This window comes from Mustela lutreola, chromosome 14, assembly GCF_030435805.1.
Source record: "Mustela lutreola isolate mMusLut2 chromosome 14, mMusLut2.pri, whole genome shotgun sequence".
In the NCBI taxonomy this organism is placed as follows: Eukaryota; Metazoa; Chordata; class Mammalia; order Carnivora; family Mustelidae; genus Mustela; species Mustela lutreola.
Window position 1 is genome coordinate 60733683 of NC_081303.1, and position 24363 is coordinate 60758045.

General features: G+C 38.3%; 1 protein-coding gene across 1 annotated transcript in view; it reads right to left on the reverse strand.

The window, feature by feature from the left end:
• Window positions 1-24363, reverse strand: part of USH2A (usherin) — a 704505-nt gene that overhangs the window by 355908 nt on the left and 324234 nt on the right. The gene's annotated exons all lie outside the window — the stretch shown is intronic.

Here is a 24363-nt window from a genome sequence, read left to right on the forward strand (position 1 = left end):
AAGAAATAAAATGAAAAAAAAAGGAGACATTTAAATGATTTTTAAGGCATATTTGAAGAGAAGAGGAGTTGCTTTTGAAATGCAAATACATAACTTGTAACAATGCCTAACTCCTTTCTCCTGTCCCCCTGACCAACTATTGTTTGACCTTCAAGTTGTCCAGCTCAGTGCAAAAGCCCCTTTCTTTCTCCTAACACATCCTGCCGTGACCCCTGGCACAAGGTGGAGTTATTATCCTCTCCTTGGATTTGGCTTCCACAGATTTGCACACACCCTGTGCAAGGCATTATATCCTGTCATAATCATTTATTTACGTGACTATCTGATCCATTAAACTGAACATGGTGAGGGAAGGATTCATTTTTCATCCTCAGTATCTAGCACAGTGCCTGGTACATGGTAGGTTCTGAATATGTGTTTGAACAAATGAAAAAGGAACTAATGAATGAGATGATCAAGATTCAGTTGAGCTGGGTTTGACCAATGACTGGGAGAGTGGGATAATACTCCTCCAGTACTGATCTCTCCCCCTCCCATGAACCTCCCAGTACCTTCTACCTGTCTGCCTTTATAATGGATATCACCTTTCCTTGTATTAGAATAAACTAATCTGTGATTCACCAATTCAGTTCTGAAATACCCTGAGCACTTCAGTTACAAAGGCACTCAATAATTATTTTATTGATGAATCTAACCAAAGTGCAGTCAGCTTTACCAAGATTTAAATATCAGTCATACTTTTATACTACTGGAAGAAATTCTTATTTTCTGGAATATTTTTGAAATAAGTTGCTCACAATTTAAGTGACACATTTTTAAATCTCATTAACGTTGAACCATTACAATTCCATATTTAAAAGACTAATAAAATACAACCTAATTTAGAGAAATAGCTTTTGTATTACACTGATAGCAGAACTAAATTAGGAAAGGACACTTTGATATTCGTGCAAAGTATAGTCAGTTGGTTAAACATGTAGATCATCAGAAAAACGGCAAATAATTTTATGCTAAATATAGTTATTCTAGACCAAAAGAGTGGTTGGTCATCAAGAAGAGACTCATAATGCTTTGGATTCAGCTTTGTTAATTGTTAGGATTTTATCCTACTGGTATTCAGTGGTACGGGCTGAGGTGGGCACCCTCCAGTGATGTGCTCAGAAGATGTGTTACAAGGACACGTTGAAGCTGGGGGTGAGGGGGTACAGCATCGGTATTGCCTGGGACTGCCGGAGACACGACAGGAGCAGCTACACCGGGAGTGAGCAAGTCAGACAGACCTGGCGGACCTTCATTTGGACCAACGTTCTTTGAAACTTGCCAAGTTAAAAATCGCGAGAACAGTGGTCTCATGTGCTACAATGAGTGGAAACTACTATTTGCTGTAGGAAAATTTCAAGCAAAGAACAGCTCCTACTAGCAGGTCCAATTCTGTCCAAAATTATAACGGATTAACACGCTAACACATTATCTTCTGCTCCCTCTTCTCTTCACGTTCTCCTTTTGATTCGCAGGAACTTGGTGACCAGGCAGCTTCTCCTCTGTTATCTGTCTGAATTCCTTGTGTTCCCAAGGCAGGGAAAGCTAGGGATTTTTGTTCCTGAGTCTGGTTTCAGAAGCAAAATCAAGGAGGACGCAGAACCCAGAGAAAAGCAGGAATCCCTGATGGGTAAGTCCGTACAATTAGGAGAAAGCTGTAATATGTGAACATCAGAGTATCTCTAAGTTTTGTAAAAGAACATGCCTCTGCCGAAATTGTATTCCATGGGGTGGATTCCAAGTGACTTTGTAATATTTCGCATGAGCCTCTCTTTTGGAGATTTCGGATCGTCTTGGTCAGCTGCAAATGAGACCGAGTGCTGCAGTGTTCTTCGGCCCACAGACTCTGCGGTGGGGTAGTTTTTCTTGCTTCCTTACGTTCTAGCTTTTTGAGGTAGGGGTTTGGCTACCCAGTTGGTAGGTGGTGAGGAAGTCATACCATCCAAAGGTGGGCTGATGATTGTTTGTCTGTGTTTGCTGGGACTGACTTGCACATGTAAAAATCATTAGTTAATTCTTAGTTATCTTAGTTAATACTTAGTTACCATTCTCAGGCTGGTGAGGTCAGACTGCATCATTATCTATCATCACCTTGTAGTATCTCCTTAGTACAGAATACCCCACTCCCTTTCTCACTCTACCTCCATACCTTGAAAGTGACCTTGATCACCTGACTCGAACTCACCAGGGATGAACAATAGCCTCCTGTAGCAATTAGCTCCATGGTTACCATCGATACCCAGTCTCTCCTGTGACAAAGTATCCTCCTCCATGGATTGGGAAACTTGTATGTCTATGCCAGCTGGGGAGTGGGGGAGACCAGGATGAAGAAGACCATCTAAGGTGTTACAGGTAAGGAAGATAGGAGACAGCGTGGTTTTAACTGAAGCATCCAACAGGGTTTAAGAACGTTAGAGGTGTATGATTGGAAAGTGCTACAGAAAACATAGAACAGAAGAATCAGGAGTGCCGGGAAATTTTATTTATTTATTTATTTATTTATTTATTTATTTTAAAGAGTTTATTTATTTATTTGACAGAGATCACAAGTAGGCAGAGAAGCAGGCAGAAAGAGAGAGGGAAGCAGGCTCCCTGCAGAACAGAGAGCCTGACGCTGAGCTCCATCCCAGGACCCTGGGACCATGACCTGAGCCGAAGGCAGAGGCTTTAACCCACTGAGCCGCCCAGGCACCCTGTGCTGGGTAATTTTAAAAGGCAAGAGTCAGGGGAGTCTTTGGCAGGAAAGTGACATATTGAGCAAAGATCTGGAACGGGTGAGAGCAAATCTGGGATACTATGGCAGGGCCATTCCAGGAGAGGTAACAGACAGAGCAAAGTCTTGGAAGGAGGAACACGCGTGGTATGGCTAGCAAGGTGGCCAGTGTGGCTGGAGCCAAGCAAATAAGGCAGAAAGAAAAGATGACATCAGAGATTTCATGAGGGACTGGATCATGTGAGCCTTGTAGGGCTTTGCACAGATTTGGGCTTTTAATCTGAGATGCTGTGAGGAACGCGCGGGAGGGCTTTGAACAGAACTGTTCTATGGCCAGATGGATATCATGACTATCGCCCTGGCTGCTGGAGCATGTAGACTACAACGAGCATGAGCATAAGCATAAGCATAAATCTCACTTAAGGGGCTACTGTGGTAATCAAGTAAGTGGAGGCTTGTCATAAGTCAGAAATGGTCAGATTCTGAATACAGTTTTTTCCCCCAGATTTATAAGGTATTAATGTATAACATATATAAGATTAAGATGTACATTGTGATTATTTGATATCCATATGTGTTGTAAAATGATTACCACAGTAAGTTCAGTTAGCATTTCTATACCCTTCATATAATTACTTGTTTTTTTTTTTTTTTTGTGGTGAGAATGCATAAACACAGTATTGTTAACTGTGTTGAACATGATACACCTTAGATCATTTGTTTATCACCTTAGAGCTGAAGTCTGTACTCTTGGACTGACACCTCCCTATTCCTCTCCCTAGGGAGAGGTCCTCTGGCCTCAATCCCTTGGCAACCATGATGCTGCTCCCTAGTTCTATGGGTTAGACTTTTATATTCCATATATAAGTGAAAACATGTAGTGTCTGTCTTTTTCTGTCTCACTTACTTCACCTAGCAGACCTATCCATATTGTCTTAAAGGGCAGGAATTCCTCCTTACATGACCGAATATCATTCCTGGTTGGGTGTGTATGTGTGTGTACATGTGTGTGTGCAGTGTGTATTCAAGTCTTTAAGCTATTTTATGCTTAAATTCAACATACAAGTGAGGTAATATGGTATTTGTCTTTCTCTATATGACTTCTTATATTTAGTGTAATATCCTCCAGGTCCATCCTTGCTGCAAGTGACAAGACTTCGTTATATTATAATCTTCCATTGTACATACATCCCACATTTTCTCTCTCCTTCATCCCTCAGTGGATACTTCAGTTGGCTCCATGTCTTGGATATTATATATAATACTGCAGTGAACATGAGTGTACTTACATCTTGTTGAGTTCGTGTGTTCATTTCCTTTGGGTAAATACCCAGAAGTGGGATTGCTGGATCATATTTTAGTTCTAGTTTTAATTTTTTTTAAAGATTTTGTTTATTTAGGGATGCCTGGGTGGCTCAGTTGGTTGGACGACTGCCTTCGGCTCAGGTCATGATCCTGGAGTCCTGGGATCGAGTCCCGCATCGGACTCCCAGCTCCATGGGGAGTCTGCTTCTCTCTCTGACCTTCTCCTCGTTCATGCTCTCTCTCACTGTTTCTCTCTCAAGTAAATAAATAAAATCTTTAAAAAAAAAAGATTTTGTTTATTTATTTGGCAGACAGAGATTGCAAGAAGACAGAGAGACAGGCAGAGAGAGAGGAGGAAGCAGGCTCCCTGCTGAGCAGAAAGCCTGACGTGGGACTTGATCCCAGGATCCTGGGACCATTACCCGAACTGAAGACAGAGGTGTTTTTTTTTTTTTTTTTAATTTTTTATTTTTTATAAACATATATTTTTATCCTCAGGGGTACAGGTCTGTGAATCGCCAGGTTTACACACTTTACAGCACTCACCAAAGCACATACCCTCCCCAATGTCCATAATCCCACCCCGTTCTCCCAAACCCCCTCCCCCCAGCAACCCTCAGTTTGTTTTGTGAGATTAAGAGTCACTTATGGTTTGTCTCCCTCCCAATCCCATCTTGTTTCATTTATTCTTCTCCTACCCACTTAAGCCCCCATGTTGCATCACCACTTCCTCATATCAGGGAGATCATATGATAATTGTCTTTCTCTGCTTGACTTATTTCGCTAAGCATGATACGCTCTAGTTCCATCCATGTTGTCGCAAATGGCAAGATTTCATTTCTTTTGATGGCTGCATAGTATTCCATTGTGTATATATACCACATCTTCTGGATCCATTCATCTGTTGATGGACATCTAGGTTCTTTCCATAGTTTGGCTATTGCGGACGTTGCTGCTATAAACATTCGGGTGCATGTGCCCCTTTGGATCACTACGTTTGTATCTTTAGGGTAAATACCCAATAGTGCAATTGCTGGGTCATAGGGCAGTTCTATTTTCAACATTTTGAGGAACCTCCATGCTGTTTTCCAGAGTGGCTGCACCAGCTTGCATTCCCACCAACAGTGTAGGAGGGTTCCCCTTTCTCCACATCCTCGCCAGCATCTGTCATTTCCTGACTTGTTGATTTTAGCCATTCTGACTGGTGTGAGGTGATATCTCATTGTGGTTTTGATTTGTATTTCCCTGATGCCGAGTGATATGGAACACTTTTTCTTGTGTCTGTTGGCCATCTGGATGTCTTTTTTGCAGAAATGTCTGTTCATGTCCTCTGCCCATTTCTTGATTGGACTATTTGTTCTTTGGGTGTTGAGTTTGCTAAGTTCTTTATAGATTCTGGACACTAGTCCCTTATCTGATATGTCGTTTGCAAATATCTTCTCCCATTCTGTCAGTTGTCTTTTGATTTTGTTAACTGTTTCCTTTGCTGTGCAAAAACTTTTGATCTTGATGAAATCCCAATAGTTCATTTTTGCCCTTGCTTCCCTTGCCTTTGGCATTGTTCCTAGGAAGATGTTGCTGCAGCTGAGGTCGAAGAGGTTGCTGCCTGTGTTCTCCTCAAGGATTTTGATGGATTCCTTTCGCACATTGAGGTCCTTCATCCATTTTGAGTCTATTTTTGTGTGTGGTGTAAGGAAATGGTCCCAAACTCTTCAAAGTGTAGGGATAGAGGGCATATACCTCAATATCATCAAAGCCATCTATGAAAAACCCACGGCAAATATCATTCTCAATGGAGAAAAACTGAAAGCTTTTCCGTTAAGGTCAGGAACACGGCAGGGATGTCCATTATCACCACTGCTATTCAACATAGTACTAGAGGTCCTAGCCTCAGCAATCAGACAACAAAAGGAAATTAAAGGCATCCAAATCGGCAAAGAAGAAGTCAAATTATCACTCTTCGCAGATGATATGATACTATATGTGGAAAACCCAAAAGACTCCACTCCAAAACTGCTAGAACTTATACAGGAATTCAGTAAAGTGTCAGGATATAAAATCAATGCACAGAAATCAGTTGCATTTCTCTACACCAACAGCAAGACAGAAGAAAGAGATATTAAGGAGTCAATCCCATTTACAATTGCACCCAAAACCATAAGATACCTAGGAATAAACCTAACGAAAGAGGCACAGAATCTATACTCAGAAAACTATAAAGTACTCATGAAAGAAATTGAGGAAGACACAAAGAAATGGAAAAATGTTCCATGCTCCTGGATTGGAAGAATAAATATTGTGAAAATGTCTATGCTACCTAAAGCAATCTACACATTTAATGCAATTCCTATCAAAGTACCAGCCATCTTTTTCAAAGAAATGGAACAAATAATGCTAAAATTTATATGGAACCAGAAAAGACCTCGAAGAGCCAAAGGGATATTGAAAAAGAAAGCCAACGTTGGTGGCATCACAATTCCGGACTTCAAGCTCTATTACAAAGCTGTCATCATCAAGACAGCATGGTACTGGCACAAAAACAGACACATAGATCAATGGAACAGAATAGAGAGCCCAGAAATAGACCCTCAACTCTACAGTCAACTAATCTTCGACAAAGCAGGAAAGAATGTCCAATGGAAAAAAGACAGCCTCTTCAATAAATGGTGCTGGGAAAATTGGACAGCCACATGCAGAAAAATGAAGACAGAGGTTTTAATCCACTGAGCCACCCAGGTGCCCATAGTTTTAATTTTTTGAGGAAGCTCCATGCTGTTTTCCATAGTGGCTACGTTCAATTTACATTCTTAGCTACAACATACAGGAGTTCCTTTTTCTCCACCTCCTTACCAACACTTGTCATTTTTTGCCTTTTTGATGATAGCTGTTCTAACAGATGTGAGGGTCTTTGCAAATCCCTTAGATTTGCATTTCCTGATGCTTAGTCATGTTGAGCATATTTTCATGTACCTGTTAGCCATCTATATGTCTCTATTTGAAAAATACCTACTGAGATCTTCTGCCCATTTTTTAATTGGACTGGATTTTTTAATTTGTTTGTTTTATTATTGAGTATCATGAGTTTTAAAAAATTTTTTAAATTTATTTTCAGCGTAACAGTATTCATTGTTTTTTGCACCACACCCAGTGCTCCATGCAATCCATGCCCTCTCCAATACCCACCACCTGGTTCCCCCAACCTACCACCTCCTGCCCCTTCAAAACCCTCAGATTGTTTTTCAGAGTCCATAGTCCCTCATGGTTCACCTCCCCTTCCAATTTCCCTCAACTCCCTTCTCCTCTATAACTCCCCTTATCCTCCATGCTATTTGTTATGCTCCAAAAATAAGTGAAACCATATACAATTTGGATATTAGCTCCTTATCAGACATATTATTTGCAAGTACTTTCTCCCATTCAGTAGGTTGCATTTTCAATTTGATCTTTCTCTGTGCAGAGCTTTTGAGTTTGACGTAGTTTCACTTACTGATTTTTGCTTTTGTTGTCTTTGCTTTTGGTGTTAGATCCAAAAAATCATCACCAAGACCTCTGTCTTGTAGCTTATTACTTATGACTTCTTCTAGGAGTTTTATGGTTTCAGGTCTTGCATTCAAGTCTCGAGTGCACTGAGTTAATTTTTGTGAGTAGGGTAAGATGGTGGTCCAGTTCCATTCTTTTGCATGTGGCTGTCCAGTTTTCCCAACACCATGCATTGAAGACATAGTCCTTTTTCATTGTATATCCTGGGCTCCCTTTTGTACATTAGTTGGCCATATATGCATGGTTTATTTCTGGGCTCTGTCTTCTGTTCCACTGATATATATGTCTGTTTTTTTTGCCAATAGCATCCTGTTTTGAATACCACAGCTTTGTAATATATTTTGAAATCAAGTAGTATGATGGCTCCATACAGGGAGTCAGCCTAAGACTCAGTCTAGTGCTCTACAGGCCAGCTCTGGGGTCGTGAACTAGGTGCTCACTTTATTCTCCTTCTCCTATGGGGAGAGTCTTGGTCTGTGCTGGGCTGCCTGGATTTGGGGTAGGGATAAATGCAAGTGCTGTGAATTTATCTTTTCTACTCTCCTTAATGTATCTTTTCTTATTTCTGTGCTTTACCAAATGTTATAATCCCTTATTTGGAAATTTTGGCTTTTGTGAAGATAATTTTATGTGTGAATAGTTGTTCAAATTGATGTTTCTGGGCAAGGGTCTGGTGTTGGGGGATTAGTGGATCAAACCAAGAAGTCCTTATTCTGCCATTTTGCTGAAATCACTCAAAAGGATCTCTGGATATGTTTTAAGGGTAAAACTATAGGATTCATCAGTGCACTGTAGATAGAGTATGATAGAGAGAGAAAGGAATCAAAGCTAACTCCAAGGTTTGGCCTAAGCAAAGGCAAGAATGAAGTATCCATTAATTTGGTTGAAAAAAACAAGTATTGAAGAGGAAGATAAAGAATTCATGTTTTAGACATGGCAAGTTTGAGACATTAACTAGACAAACAAATGGAGATGTCAATTATGAAATTTGAATATTAATTTCAAATTTCAGGAAAAAGTACTGGACTGGGATATAATTTGAGATATCATCATATATATTATATTTAAAGTGGATGGAACACTAATAGAGCAAGTGCTGATAGAAAAGAGAAAAGGTAAAGGGATTCAAATGTTTTGGTAGATTTTCCTTTTTCTGGGAGCAAAGCACAAATCAACTAAAGAAACCAAATCAAATCAAAACAAAACAAAGAAAGAGCAACCAGTAAGATATGAGAAAAACAAGAAGATTATAGTATCTGGAAGTCAAATAAATCAAATGTAAAGGTGATAAGTCAAATAAGAAGAGGACTACAGACTGACCAGTGTTTAACAATACAGCAGTCATTGTATTTGTGCAATGAAGTTTCAGTGAAGTTATGGGTGTCAAAGCCTGACTCAAGTGAGTTTGTGAGAGAATAAGAGATAGTGAATATATATACATATTCATATATATATTCTATATATAGCTATATGAGAATAATATATAGAAGAATCAGAGATAGTGAATATTAAAAAAACTTCTTCAAGAAATTTTATTGTAAAGTAAGAAAGTGAGACAACAGAGAGAAGGTAAGTAGAGTCCAGGGATTTAATTTTTGTATTTTTAATGTTTTTTTTTTTTTTTTAAAGATTTTATTTATTTATTTGACAGAGAGAAATCACAAGTAGGCAGAGAGGCAGGCAGAGAGAGAGAGGAGGAAGCAGGCTCCCCGCTGAGCAGAGAGCCTGATGCGGGACTCGATTCCAGGACCCTGAGATCATGACCTGAGCCGAAGGCAGCGGCCTAACCCACTGAGCCACCCAGGCGCCCTATTTTTAATGTTTTTAAAGATTTTATTTATTTATTTGAGAGACAGAGATCACAAGTAGGCAGAAAGACAGGTGGAGAGAGGGGAAGGGAAGCAGACTCCTGGCCAAGCAGAGAGCCCGATGCAGGGCTCGATCTCAGGACCCTGGGATCATGACCCAAGCCCAAGGCAGAGGCTTTAAACCACTGAGCCACCCAGGCACCCCGAGTCCAGGGATTTTAAAAAGATAATTTCAGTGAGATAAAAATTATCTTGTATGTTGATGGGAATGACCCAACAGAGAAGGCAAAATTAGTAAAGGATGAAAGAGGAAAGAATTATTGGAGCTTTGACATGAAAAAATGGAATCTAGTAAGAAAGAGAAGGATTTGGACTTAGAGCAAGGATAGATACTTTTTAGTTATGAGAGAGAAGACAGACAACATGGGTTTGAATGCTGGTTGGTGGGTGGAGGGTCATGGGAGTATATGGGATTTATCTTATAACTGCTTCAATTTTCTCAGTGAAGAAACGACCAAGATCATTAGTGAAGAGTGATCTTTTGATTCTCCAGAATAATACACTGCTGTGGGCCCTCTATTTCTTTTAGAATGAAATCTAATAATGGTCAATGAAATACTAGCTGACTTAACACCTGCCTACTTCTCCTCATTCCGTCTATACACTAGACATATTTCTGTTCCTTTAACTCAACAATGTCACACCTTCAGGCCTTTGCAGATCTGATTCCTTCTAACTGAAATCTGTTTTCTCTTTCTTTATACTTGGCTGAATTTTTTTCATTCTTCAAGTTCATCCTCCTCTGGGTGTTCTCTCTTGATAATCCAAGAGCGTGCCTACCACCATCCCTAGACACTCACTGTCATATTGCCGTGTTTAGTTACTTACTATAATTACCAAAACATGTCAGAAATTGCCACGTTATTTATTTCTTGACTTTATATTCCTCCCAGGGGGATGTAAACACCTTGAGTGGAGACATATTTCTTTTTTACTTTCATGTACTCTACAATATCTCCAGGACTGATATAATGTCTACCTAGCATAGGTTGCCCATGAATGGGTAAGACCAGAGGGAGACCTCTATGTCCCTTACCCAGACTGCCAACATTTTCTCAGAAATAGAATAACATCTAAAAATCTCTAAGAATTTAATTAATTGTTAGGTCAATGAAGAGTCTGTAGTTGTGAGATGAAAGAGATTCACTATTGGAAAAAAAAAAGAAAAAGAAAAAGGCAAAGCTGTGTTTGCCTGAATGCCAGAGCATTATTTTCCAACATGAGTCCTTCATAAGATACATGGACAAGAGATACACCACAATGTCAACAGTGTTTTTCTCAGAGTGAGGGCATAAAGAAAATTTAAACCTTATTATTTTTTTTTTGGTTACATATCCTTTTCAAATTTTATAATATATATGTATAGACATGTATAGATGGAGACAGGACAGCCATAATTTGCCAATATCATTATTTGAGAACTGTGGACCTAGTTGATACATGCCCTCTTATACCTTCTATGTCATACTTCTCCTTTCCTCAGTGACTTCAGCATTGGCTCAGTTTTCTTTTCAATTATAATTCCTTTTTGGCAACCCCAACATCCTCAATAATGACTCATCTCTGAATCCGGCTTCACTTTAACTTCCTCAAATGTAATGTCCTTCACCTCTGCTTCATCTGTTCGACATTCAGCACAGTTATACCCACTACTTGATCACCTTTGGAACTATTTTCAAGATTCTTAATCTAAAACCTAACCTCTCCGACAACAAACGGACAGTCTTCCACCTCTTCCTCTTGTCACATCGATGCAGTCTCTCCTTTGTCACCATACAAAGTCTAGTCTCTAAGCAGCTTCTCCTTTTCTATTTGCAACATTTGCATTTTCCATGATATGGTCTTTGATCACCCCCTTCAGAGCTGTGCTCTCCAGCTCCCTAGAGACGATCACCTCCCCAGTCGACTTCAGTATATGCTCTCCCGATTCCTAGCTCTGGATAAATCTCACCATCTCATTTCTCTAATGCTTCCCATACTTCTGAGATGTGAAAGGGAAATACTGCTGAACATACTGAAAGAGTCTACCAGAATTTTAGGTTTTCCAATTTCAACCGGACCCTTGGCACTCTTCAGTAATAACTATCTTGTTCTCTTATTTCTTTCTTCATTATACTCATCTTTGCTTTTCCTCCTCCCGTGTTTTGGTCAGTTCTCTACATAGATTGAGTGGGGTCTAAAGTTGGAGCCCTTAGCAATAGCTCTGTCCTCTGAACCCCTACAATGCTTGATATCAGTGCCACAGGGGCTGAGATCAATATGGCTGTTATATTAACCTATTTTGTTTCCTTCTGTCCTTCCCTGTCCCCCATTTTCCCCTCATTTAGATTCTCATCTAAATTTCCCTCAATTAAATTATAAATCCAGAGTTTATAAAATAGGTACCATCTATAAAACAGAATGTGGTTGGTTGGTTGGGGAGCAGAAAGAGCAAGAGAAACTTCCTGAACAGTCATTGAGGGGAAGAGAGACTACTCAGGGTTTACATATAATGTTGGGAAAACCAAGAAATGCATATCCCCTTGCCTCCACCACCTCAGATTTCCCAGAATGATGGAGTAAGGATGGAAGACAAGCACTAGGAGGGGCCTCCTGCCTCCTGTTTCCAAGATAGAGTCCCAGGGGGGTGACAGATCCCAGTTAAAGAGATGACCTTGGTGTATATACACAGAAAACAGTGCAAGGATTTCAGTTTCCCAAGTGTGATACGGAAGCAGTGAAGGGACCTCCTGGATCTGGGTGAGATATCTTAACAGTGATCTTTTTGTAAAGAGAAGGAAAGTGTCATAGATGGCCACACTCGAAATGCCAAGAAACTATGTAAGACTCTGGAAGCTTTCACACCGTCAGAGGACAGGAGTGGGACCCCTGAGAATGACTGTGATTTTATGGGACGGAAGTCAGTTATCAAGTGTAGCTACAGAAGTAAAGATATAAACAGTTACATAGAAACAGAGATACAGGTAGATGTCTTATGGACAGATCTGTAAATGTTCCACACACAGTGCATAAACACCGATGCTTATGATGACTATACAACCAGGATTTTTCAAGCCAATGCAGAATTAAAAATTTTTTCAATTGTTTTCCTTAAGATAATTCATGCATGCACACAGACACAAATTTGGTGGGCCACACTTCTAGTTTGGGAAATCTGATCTGATCGCTGTGCCTTTGCTACAACAGGAATTGGGGATTTTCTTTTGATTCTGAGAATTTAAAAACTATAAACTCAACAGTGCAAAGAAAGCCAGACTGATTAAATAGCTTTTTTGACTTCCAAGTCATTTTTATGCCTATACTGTCCACCCCGAAGTGGATTATTCTCAATGTATTTCCATAAGAAGATGAAGTGTCACTCGTGTCCTTTGAATAATGAGGCATGAAAAAAAGAAAGGGATAATATCTAACATGATACATGGGAAAGGAAGCTGCACAGGTGGCCTGACTGGGAGCTCCTTGGTGAAACAAGAAGAGATGTGAGCAAAAGGGGGAAAAAATGACAGAAGAAAAGAGGCGGCAGCATCAGGTGGTGGGGGGGGGGAAGAGCAGGTGTCTAAAAAGGAGCAAATAGAATGAGGGTTTTTCTTAAAGAGTCAATTTTAAAAAGTGAAAAGGAGGGTTCCAGGGGAGACAGGTCTAAGGCATTCTTTGGGAATGAGCATAAACAAAGCCACCAATTTATAATGTAAAGCAAAGAGGACTGTAATGATAACTCTCTCCTCCCTGCCTAACAGCAACTGATTCAGTAATCCGTCTCTACAGACGCGATTAGGGCCTTCAAGGGGAATGCAGTGGATCAATGGATTCGAAGAATCGCAGGTATGTACACAAATCCGAGTCGAGGAAATGGAGGGTGGGGGAACCCTGAAAACATAAGGCCACTGTTTGTCAGAGCCCCTTAGCAACAACATCTTGTTTTCCATTTGCTTGATTGCATCATTTGCATAAGATCAAACACAGGGAGTTGTAGACAGGGAAAAACAGATCACTCTAATATGCATTAGAAATGGATCCACAGACATCATCCTAAGACGTGTTACACGGAAATGCATCCCAGCGCATGGAAACCTCACCGATTACTGTCAAGCAAAGTATAATTTACAATACCGGCCATGAATTATATGCTATTTTACGATTGATTTCATGCTGTTGTTCAGAGAATTTCATTGATCTCAATTTACAAAATGAACCAATAAGTAGGCAATGATTTTCTTTTAACTCCTGGTGTAAACTGAGGAATTTATACCTTATTGGTTTCTCCCATTAGAAAATTAAAACGCAGTTGTTGCTTCTTCAGTCTCTAATATATGTTATCTAGTTGCTTTTCTGACAACCTCCCACTATCATTTTGTAAATGAAAAACACAGCTTCTTCCTGATTTTCTTTTCTCCTGTCTATGCATCCTTCCCACAAATCATCACTGGGATGTTTAAAAATGTTGGAACAGTCTAGGCAACTCCTGACCACATCTCCTTCTGTCATTTGGTATTCCAACCTGAGAAGCACTGCTAGGTTATGGTTCAGTGAGAACACGTCTTAGGCGGCAGACCTGAGAGGTGGTGTGTTTTCCACAGATGCCTGGAAAGCAATGAGCTATGCCACAATGCACGTGGAATGTCAGGTTGCATCCATCTCTGCCACTGTGTAGCCCTTGCTTCACGATTGCTTCCTCAGCCTTTTGATTCCAGAAAATCAGATTCTGACCTTATAATTAATAAAAACGGAGGCTTTCTTCAGCCTGGACATCATTGCTCTTTGCTCTTCATAGAAGCCGAAATTTGCAACACGCTTCTCTTGGGCCAGGTGAGCAATGAACCACCACTAACATCTCATCTTGTGCTTTCAAACTAATTTGCAGAACTAGAATCTCTCTGCCCTGATAAGTCCTCATAATTACAACCGCACCCAAACAACATTACTCAACAAATTTTCTATTTGTGTTTATAATATTCTCCACGCATCAGAGAAATCTATAGCTCTTCCTTTCATCAAAACCTTGTCCAAAGTTTGTATTAGATATGGAGCATCACGTGACTCTTTCAAGTGTGCATTATATATCTTCTACTTCGCTGCCTTCCTAACAAGTCTCCCTTGGGAGCATCCTCAGATGAGTTTTCTAAGTATTCATGGTATAAGTTCTTTGAGAACAAGGATGCATCTTCTTAGAAGCATCCCCTATGACTTCTAATCCTTTGGACCCTCCTGATGGTTGAATAGTAAAAACTTCATTGTGATAAGAAAACTGGTGGTAAGGAAAACCTGGTCCTTCCATCAGGATAGCAGCACACGGTGGGGGAGCCCAGCCTGCTGGGAGTTGTCAGTCACTAGTTTGGAGAAAAAAAAAGGAATCATTACTGTCAGCTGTGATAATGAGGGACGATGCTTCCTCATTTTCCTCTTTTCTTCTTTGGCTGGTTAGAACAAAAGGCTTCCATGCAAAACTCCTTAGGCTGACAGCATTCTTACCCAGCTGTCTTCCAGTCTGGCTTTCTGAGCATCTCTAATACCTGATTTGTAATGCAGTATAGTGTATTGAGCCCAGGGTTGTTTCTCTTGGTTACTTTTATAATATAACCCTAGAGCAGTACTCTCTTCTCTCTCTCTCTCTCTGTTTCTCTCTCTCTCCCTTTCTTTTTCCCCTTACACACACACACACACACACACACACACACACACACACAATTCCCACCTACTCCTCCACCTTGCCTCTGGATAAGAGATACAGACTTAAGGAGTCAGTCACAGGCTTCCAGTTTTCATAAATGCTTTCCACTCACTAACCAAAGAGGAGAAAATTGAGATACACTTCTAGGAATATTTTCTAAAGAGATTTGAGTTGTACAACTTAGCTAAATATTTCTTGCAAAACTAGGGAGTTTCCTCTCAGACTTAGGTGGACATTTGCTACTCTCATATTCTTTAATAATCTTAGGACTCAGTTAATATACTATAAGACAATACTCATGTGACATAACTGTTAAACAACAGAGGTTAATGAGACATAATGAGAATAATGATGTTTCTAGCTATCTGTAGCATGAAAAGAATAAATTTATGAATCCGCACTCCCCCCAAAAATGATATTGAAGGTAAGATGCTGTTAATTCAGTAAAAACAATGGCTATAATGTTGACTACATACTGTTTGACAGGCCCTGTTAAATATGTTTTATACTCTCTTATTTATTTCAAGTTGCAAAATAACTCTGAAACAAGTACTGTTGTTCCCAATGTACAGATAACATAATTCCAGCTCAAAGAGATCAGCTGTGTAAGACCCTATATGGGGATCAGAAACCACCTGAATTCACTCGGAAAGCAGCGCAGCCTTGAGGCTGGAGGTGCCTGTGGCCAGACCATTATTTCAAAGGGGACTCCACCCAGTTCATACCCTGCACTGCTTAGCTTAGTAAAGGATCACATGAGAATGGTTTTCATTGAAGACCCATTACCAATTCTTAAATATTAATTTAATGCTTTTCTAACTTAGCCCTATATTGGACACTGTGTGATATGACATGCTCAGATATGCTGTGTGTGATAATGATATGCTGAGAAATTGTTCCTGCATATAAGCAGAGAATGTGTAAAAGGAACACAATGGATCCTCAACTTAAATTGTAATGTTAGGGTATAAATAAATATCCTATTAAAAGTATGCTTTTACATCAACCTGTGAAAATGCAATGCGTCATAAGCAACCACTGCGTTTATAGAAGCTGAAGAAGTCTTCAGTGTCACCGCTAGAAGTATTCTGGCCCATTATAAGACATACTGAATTATCTATCCTGGAGACATTTTCATAAAATGACAGGATTTTCTCTTTTAAAACAGTAATTTTCAAAGAAAGGTCTGTTGACATTCCTCCAGGAAAAACACTTGTATTATAAGGGTTCACACTATTACAGTGTCTAACTTTTTATTTCTGAAATAATATCTTACTGATGATTTTAAATAAAGTAATAGGTCTGTGATGGTTAAATTATGATTCAACCTCGCTGGGCTGTGGAGTCCACTTGGTTTGGACAAATACTTGTCTAGGTGTTGCTGTGATTAATACTTAATAATCTGTTGACTTTAAGAAGATTACTCTCCATCATGGGGTGGGCCTCATCCAATCAGTTGAAGGACCTAATAGCAAAGGCCGAAGATGTGTCCTGTGTAAGAATTCTACCTTAAGACTAAATCACAGAAATTCTGTCTGTTTCTAGCCTGCTGGTGTGCCTGCAGATTTTGGACTCAAGACTACAGCTTGGATTTCCTACTTGCTGAGCAGACCTACAGACTTCAGATTTTAGATTTGCCAACCCCCACAATCATGTGAGTCAATTCCTTAAAATACAAATAAAAATTCCCCTCCCATCATTCACCCTTTTACTCTAATATAACATCTGTGGTCCCTCATAAAAAGAGGACCTCATCTTGAATGTAAGGTATATGTAGATTTCTCTGGGTGCATATTACAGAGTTGTTGGCCAGTCTACTTTGCATGAGAACTGGAAACTAGCATTCCTGGCACAAGGAGCAAGTTTGGCAGTCATGGAAGGAAGGAACAAATTTGGGTGTACTCTGGATTCAGATATATCTGTGAATTTCAGGACAGCTCATGAGATGGCCTGACAGAAGACTGTGTTATAAGCTGGGCAAGATTTGGGAACATTTGCTTCTGATGCTCAGAGAAGAGGATGTTTAACCAGAGCAAGGCCATGGATATGAGTTACTATGACACTTGGCTAATTGGTGTCAGGCTTGATCCAAAGTACATGTGAGAAAACCTGCATGATTCCCCGGAAATGCACGAGGATTATTAGTTTGCAGAAGGCAGAGATCACTAGCAGGTGAGGGTGATGAGCACGTAAAATATGAGTATAGAACTAATGAGACTTATTATATATACAGATACATGAGGTCTGGGAAAATCTGACATAAATATATCTATGTCCATCCATCCATCTATCCATCCATCCATCCATCCATCCATCATCACTTAATCAATATCCAGTTCAGGGTATAATCAATGGCAGCTCACTGTATCAAATTTATAGTTTGGGGCACTGTATGTTTCTTTTTACTTTTTTAAAGATTTTATTTATTCATTTGAGAGAGCAAGAGAGTATGGGGACAGGGGAGGAGCAGACAGAGAGGGACAAGCAGACTCCACACTGAGCACAGAACTGGTTCCACCCCATGGCCATAAGATCATGACCTGAGCCAAAATCAAGACTGACGCTTAACCAACAGAGCCACCCAGTTGCTCCAAGACTCTGTATGTTTGTTAGATGGAAAATGTCTTTACAGCCTGGATTCAGGAGAGGAAAGTGAAAACTGGTATACTTTACAGGTAATAGAGACAGAAGAGCTGGATCTTTTTTGTCTTTTTGTATAACCCCAAACCTACAATCCCTCCATTCCCTCTCAAAGACTGCTCCAAACAAATAAAAACCAAAGAAAAACTGAAAATGAAACAACAAATTAGAGTAAGATATTGTCATTGGTCTTGAGGAGAGAAAATAACAAAACTTCATTTGAGTAGTAAGAGAGATAGAGGGAGAGACAGATATGGTCACACATTAACCATATTTTCACTAGTTAATATGGTATAATGATACTGATGCAAGACAATATATTAGAATCCAGAATTGCCTGGCTCCACCTAACATAGCAGAAATACACATGAATGTTACATTTAGATATAAATGATTTATAACAATGCTTAATAGAGAATAGTGTTATGTATTTGTTAATTAAAAATAATGTTAGGGACACCTGGGTGGCTCAGTCTGTTGAGTGTCTGGTCATGATTTCAGGGTCCTGAGGTCAAGTCCCCCAGGCTACCCTTTCATCAAGGAGTCTGCCTCCCCACTCTTTTCCCCAGCCCTTCCTCCTGCTCAGGCATTCTCTTTCCCTAAAATAAATTACTAAGTCTCAAAAAAAATTAAAGTTAATGAACATGGTTATGCCCTAATTTATATAATGATTTGCATTTTTCTAACGTTTTCATGAAACTAGTTTTTGTTTTTTTAGATTTAGGGGGTAACTATATGTAGGCACATGGTAAAAGATTAAACTAGTAGAGAACAAAATAGTACAAAATGAAAAGCAAACATTTTCCTCACATTTCCAACTCCTTAAAACTGCCAACACTGGAATAAGAAGCTCTCACACAACATGAGATGGCTATCATGGGTTTCACCAATAAAATAGGGAGTAGCTGCATCAGAGTTTAGCTAATAACCATATACTAAATTCCTTTCTTTCTTTCTTTCTTTCTTTCTTTCTTTCTTTCTTTCTTTCTTTCTTTCTTTTTTTCTTTTTCTTTCATGTAGTTGTTAATGTGTAGAGCTAAGACCCATTACAAAAGAACACAGGCAAAAACCTTAAATACAATTGGATGACACTATAGAGAAAGGAAACCAAAAAAAAAAAAAGAGAGAGAGAGACAGAAGACATCACTAAAGACCTAGTTTTGAGTTTGGAGTGTTGATTAGGGTGAATATGATTGAGTTACTGAAGTTTCAGGCCCCGTTTCTTCATCTCATTAAAAGGAATTTATATCATGTGTAACATCTCTCCCTGTAATTGTTGTGAAGATAAATAGCCATAATAGCCATAAACACATTTCATAAAGAAGAGTTTATCACACAGGTAAGAAATAACAATTTTAAACCATTATCAAAAACAGCAAAGCCTGATTCTTTATATTTAGATGTGATTCCTATTAATTAATGCTCATAAATACTAGGAATGATATATTTTAAAAATGTTTATCACATAATTGTATAAAACCCAGGATTTTTTTTTTTTTTTTTTAGCTAGGATATATTTTTTTTAGCTAAGTCAAAAACATACAATCAATTTCTTGTGAAAGGAAGCATATATATTTGATTTAATATGCACAAATATAGCTTTTTTGTCATTTCTTTATTTATTTACTCCATGAGTATTTGCTGAGCATCTGCCATTGGCATCTATTATGTGATTTATATGCTAAGATACAGCAGATAACAAGATGCATACAAGATATTTTCTTTTGAACTACGCATTGCTCTGGATTATGTTTTCCAAATTTCAGAGATCCTGTGTTTTATCTGGTAAGGATATTTATGAGGTACTAATGATTCTAAAGCACTTTAATTTCTATAGCTTCAATAAGTCTTAATATAAAATGGTAAATGGTTTGAGAAGAATATCTGTGTAAAATTACAAATTATAGTGTATCTCCTATGATAGGAACTGAATTACTTAGAAGAAAAACTAATCTACAAAGAACTGAGGTTTCACTGATTAACAACAAATTACAATGAGAATATTTGCACCAAAATATGTACAAACAAAAAATTGAAAATAATGCAGAATTAGCATCCATGTCTTACTATTAGCTCTCCAAATGCTCACATTTCCAGGCTCATCAGTTTTTATCATATTTCACAGTAAGTCACATATACAAATAAGTCATGAAAGAATTGATAAAATACGACTCAGGTATTTTTTTTACTTAGGCTACTAAACCCATCAGATGGAGAGAAATACATATATACCCATTTAATCTATCTTAGAGCGAACATCTCTCTATCTCTTTATATTTGATGAATAGCCTCACTGTCATTGAAATTATAACAAACTTTTATTAGATCTTTCATAGGGGTAATTTCACAAGATTTTTATTTCCCTAATTACACTCTGAAATCCTTCTTTTAGAAATACTTTTATTAATGTTTGCTCAATGTAACTATTTATGAGCTAATTTTATTTAGGCACATCTTTTAAGGTAGTATATTTCTTTATAGTGATAGAGTGGACAACAGCTCTCATCAAAACAAAAAATTTCAAAAAGGAAGCCAACTATAATTTATAAAATGCCCCCCCCCCCCCGGCAAGTGGAAGAATTCTACAGATGCTGAATTTTAGAAATGTTAACTCAAAAGTTTGTTGGAGTTCAGTGTATACTAAAGGTATATAGCGTTATGGAAAACATTTATTTGATTTATATTTTAAAAACCAAGCTTAACTTGATAGCAGTGATTCAGCTGAGGGGGAAAAATCTTTTAAAATTATCTATATAGTCTTTTCAACACCCAGAGTTCCAACCTAATAGAATTTATGACCAGCATCCTCTTGATTTTTGCATAATAGAGCTACACAAGTGGCAGAAAGCGACTTTCTAATCTCCCTACATGAAATAGATATTCAAATACTTGCATATTTGGTAGCATATCCCTAGGAGTAGCTGGACTTGTATACATTTCCACAACACAGTGAAAAAAAATATGGAGGGCAATGCAACAATATCATCTTTGCAAAATAGCCTTTAAAAGTTGGGATATGGAAGACAAACTTTCTAAAACTCTATTGGATTTTTTTTTTTTTCTGACTCAAAACTCTTTTTCTCTTGTTCAAGTTTTGAATGCAACTGGGAAGTATGGTAAACACAGAAATGGGATTTTTAGTCAAGCAAGCAGGATGCCTTCATCTAAGTCTTAAGTCATTCATAACTTCTCTGAAGTTTTCCATCCAGAGTAAAACAAGAATTTTATTTTTTTTTATTTATTTGACAGAGAGAAAGAGAGAGAGAGAGAGAGAGAGAGAGAGAGAGATCACAAGTAGGCAGAGATGCAGTCAGAGAAAGAGAGAGAGGAAACATGCTCCTCACTGAGCAGAGAGCCTGATGCGGGTCTCGATCTCAGGACCCTGAGATCATGACCTGAGCCTAAGGCAGAGGCTTAACCCACTGAGCCACCCAGGTGCCCCAAGAGTTTTATTTTGAAAATATATCTCAATATTTTGTTTGTGATTGTATGGAATTTAATTATACCACTACTTGGCATGTTTTAAAAATCTGATCAACGTTTATTGTACTTTAATACAATCAACTGAGTCTATATTTGTAGCTTTGGGATAACGTCTCTCAGGGACTGTGTATCAATTGTGTGGTTATGAGTTTTGCAGTAGTCTGTGTGCAACACAGAGAAATAGTATGCAAATATTTACCCGACATATGTCAAGCATTGAGACACATGTCACTTCTCTGATACCAATCGACTTCGGTCTGGCTGTCAGTCTCAGATAAATTACTCTGTCTCTGAGCATCTCTCTGAGTACCAGTTTGGCATTCTGGTAATTTCTCCACATAATAACACAGAATTTTTAAATAAATGAAAAAATTCCTTTGTCTCTTCATTCTGAATTATTTTTTATTGTTCTCCTACTATATGCATATACCCATCTCTTTCTTCAGGAAAGAAGATGAAAGACACAGTTCCTGCCCCCAGGGACCTCAATCTAGTGGGAAGACCTACTCAGTTAGCCAGAAATGCTAGTAAAGAATGCTGAATGATATGAGAGGTGGGAACACAGAGAGGAAAATGGTAAACTACATATGTGTACATACCCGAGAATGGTCCTAAATCGAACACTTGTATTGTCCCAGCCTCAGAATAATCAATAAAGATACATGAATGGATAGATGAATTCATAAGTGAATGAATGAAAGAGCCACAAATGAGCATTCTTGAAAATATTTTGTTCTAATATTCTTGAGGATTTATTCTCCAAAAGGAATGAATGAATGCACAAATAAATGTTCAATTTTCAATATTTTGTTGCACAGTTGTAAATTAGTGTAAAGCATACGTACTGTTATGGGCTGATTTGTATCTCTTCAAAATTCGTACATTGAACCCATAACTCCCGGTACCTCAGAATGTGGCTGTACGTGGAGATAGGGTCTTTAAAGAGAAGATTAAGTTAAAATGAAGCCCAGAGTGTGGGCCCTAACCTAATTTGACCAGTGTCCTTATAAGAATAGGAAAGTTGGATGCACAAAGACACCAGGGATGTCCGTGCACAGAGGAAAGACATGTGAGGACATGGCCAGAAGGCGGCCATCTGTAAGCCAAGGAGAGGGGCCTCAGGAGAAACCAAACCTGCTGACACCTTGATCTGGGACTTCTAGCCTCCAGGACTGTGAGAAAATAAATTCCTGTGATTTAAGCCACCCAGTCTGATATTGTGTCATGGCAGCTCTAGCAAACTACCATTGCTGTGAGTAGATTAAAAGGAGAGATTATTCTTTCATGTCCATAGTTAATTGAAACCGGGACGCTCTGTGGTCATGCAGTGGTGTAGTTTCAAAAATTATAGTTTACACTGAAGAACTTTTCATTACTGACTTTAAAGAAATAGCCCTTCTCCTCTCAATACTACAATCTGCAGACCTGTATTTTCTGCATTTGTCTCTTCAATTTATGAGTGTACAATATGAGACAGTTCCCATTTAAAATCAGGCTTGCTTTAAATTTTTAAAAACTTAAAGCTAACATTTGAATGAGACATTTTAATTGGCATGTTGTCTTTAAGAATACATTGATAATGTGATGAAGATATGAATGTTGTATTAATATTTTGACACTGCTGAATGTTATTAATAATGTAATGACATTTCCCCATCGTTCTTTTCATTTAAACTCATCTAGTTGAGATTCGGGATTTGGGATTCAGAAAATTATCAGCATAACAAAATTCTAATCCTAGCTGTGCTATTAACTAGCTTTATGATTCTAGGCAAGTCAATTCTGAATCTCTATCTCCTTATCTACCAAAAGGGAATAAAGTTGTTTAGCCTTGATACATCACTGGGTGATTTAAAGACTTATTGGAGCTGGTACATGTGAAAATATTGTGCAAATATAAATTATCACCAAGAAAATATCAGGAGATATTCATCTGTTCTTGAGGGTAAGAAAAATCTACTTAAGTTTTTCTTTTTTGTTTTACTTTATTTATTTATTTGACATAGAGAGAGATCACAATAGGCACAGAGGCAGGCAGAGGGGGTGGGGGAAGCAGGCTCCCCACTGAGCCAAGAGCCAGATGCGGGGCTCGATCCCAGGACCCTGAGATCATGACCTGAGCTGAAGGCAGAAGCTTAACCCACTGAGCCACCCAGGTGCCCCTACTCAAGTTTTTTCTATTTAAGGAAGAATCTATGAAGGAAAGTATTTCTAGATTTGACTACAAGTTTTAGCCAAATAACTTCATTTAAAAACCACCATGACTGGGCTGCTTGGGTAGCACAGTCAGTCAAGCATCCGACTTTTGGTTTTGGCTTAGGTCATGATCTCAGGGTCATGAAATCAAGCTCCACCTCAAGCCCCATGCTCAGTGTGGAGTCTGCTTGAGATTCTGTCCTCTCCCTCCTGTTCATGCTGTCTCTCTCCCTCTAAAATAAGTAAATAAACTATTTTTTAAGAAAACACCATAAATGGAGTAAAAAAAATACAAAAATAGGAAATAAGAATTATAACACAGCTTCCATGCAAATGTTAAGTATTTTTAATGTATATTAAAAAGTAGTTGGAAAATAGGATGAAGACTATAACCCTTTAAATAATGAACAAAAACATTTAGAGAATTAATTTTAAGGAATTAGAAATGCACACACACAAAATATTATCTAAAAGGCTGTTAAAATTATAGTACTGTTCATAACAGAAAAAATGAGAAATAATCCAATAATTATGTTTTCCTTAAATATATTGTGAAATACTTTAAAATATTGTGCAGTCATTTAAAGCATGATTTAGAAAATAATGTATGAATTTGGTGATATGATCACTATATATTACAAAGTGGTAAAAGATCATAAAACAGTCTAGCCCAAATTGTATGTGTATATCTGCATCAACAAAAAAAAAGATCAGAGGATGCTAAATATACAAGTCAGATTATGATTAGTGATCACCTCCAGTGGATGAAATTGTGGACAATTTTTATTTTTTCCTAAGTTTTCTTTTGTACATAGAATTTACTATTGCAATAATCTCATTTTAAAATTATACTTAATTTTGAATGGATAACTCATGAATAAATAGGCATAGTACAAAATATAAAAGATATA